Genomic DNA, 1,491 nt, shown 5'->3' on the forward strand with positions numbered 1-1,491 from the left:
GCGAGATGCCATTTAGGAGAAATGTCCAGAACGGGCAGGTCCACAGACAGGAAGTGGGTTCCTGGTTGTCAGGGGAGGGGGCGGGGGTGACTGCTAAGGGGGACAGGACTTCTTTTGGGGTATGGAATGTTCTGGAATTCGATAGTGGTGATGGTTGCATAACCTTGTAAATGTACTAAAATCACTGCACTGTGTGCCTTAAAAGGGTGAATTTTATCTCAGTTTAAAAAATTAAAAAAGAGAACATTTATTAAACTGCAGAAGAACCATACGAATATAATGTAAAAATTTTGGTCTACCTCCCCCTCCAAAAAAAACACCATTATTGAGTGCCAGTTTTATACCAGGATCTGAATACACCAGAGATCAGGACAGACACTGCCCGCTGGGGGCACAGGTGGTGCCTTGCCCCTCGAGGCCTTCCGGTCCCCCACCCATCCTGTCCTCCCCCGTCACTGTCCGCATGAGCCCAACCATCGCATGAAACCATAGTGCGTAATAAATCTCCGTTTGTTGTCTGTTCCCCCAACTGGGTTGTAAACGCCCTGGGGCCTTCGTCTTCATCAGGGCCTAGAACTGGGCCTGAGACACAGCACTTGCCTGACACGCAGGTGACATGACGAGAAGACGCACGGTGAGAGGCTGTGAGCGGAAGCAGTGTGGACGGGTGACCAGGGTGACCGGGGTAGGTGGCAAAGAGACTCCAGTCCAGGAAGGATGACATGTGAGCTGAGCCCCCGCAGCGGATGGTGCTGTGTCTCCCCCACCCCCAAAAGAACACGTACAAGTGGTGACCCGGGTCTCTGGGAACGGGGCCTCATTTGGACACGGATGCGATCAGTCGGGAGGTGGTCATGGAGTCGGGTGGCCCTGAGATAATGGCGGGTGTCCTTATGGCAAGGACAACGTGGACGCACGTCTGGACGCGCACGGAGGGAACAAGGCCGCGAGGAGACAGAGGCAGAGATCGGAGTCGGAGATGGGTTGGGAAGGGAGCCGCCGGAGTCGAGAACGTGGTGACGCTGTGAGAAAATCGAGGGACTCCTGGTCTCCAGGAGGTCATCGGTCCTCATCCCTGTCCCCAGCTGGGGAATGTGGTGAGGAGGCCAAGGGAGGGAGCCAGAGCTGTGGCTTGTGCCCACCCCCCACTGCAAAGGTCTTTAATTCTGGCCCGGGCAAGGAGCAGAACCCCGCCAGGCAGGCCTGCCTTCCCAGACTGTCCTCCTGGGTCATTTGCTCCCTGCTGTTGCCCTGGACAGCATGAGGAGAGGCTGTGTCCCAGGAGAGACGACAGCGCCAGAACAGATGGTTCCCTGTTCAGACACCCATTCCACGCCTCTGGCAACTTCCTACCCTAAACCTATCCTCACGTCTGAGGTCACTCCCAGTTCCCTGTTTGCTGCTCACTATAGTCAGGGGGAAACTGTCCCCTCACCCAGGAACGGAGGACAGGGCCTCAGCAGCCTGCCCCGGAGGCGTCGGGACCTCCTC

General features: G+C 56.5%; 1 protein-coding gene across 1 annotated transcript in view; it reads right to left on the reverse strand.

Annotated features, from left to right (window-relative positions):
- LINGO3 (leucine rich repeat and Ig domain containing 3) overlaps positions 1-1,491 on the reverse strand; it is a 14,551-nt gene that overhangs the window by 4,304 nt on the left and 8,756 nt on the right. The window lies entirely within an intron of this gene.

This window comes from Pteropus medius, unplaced genomic scaffold, assembly GCF_902729225.1.
Source record: "Pteropus medius unplaced genomic scaffold, Ma_sr-lr_union100, whole genome shotgun sequence".
In the NCBI taxonomy this organism is placed as follows: domain Eukaryota; kingdom Metazoa; phylum Chordata; class Mammalia; order Chiroptera; family Pteropodidae; genus Pteropus; species Pteropus medius.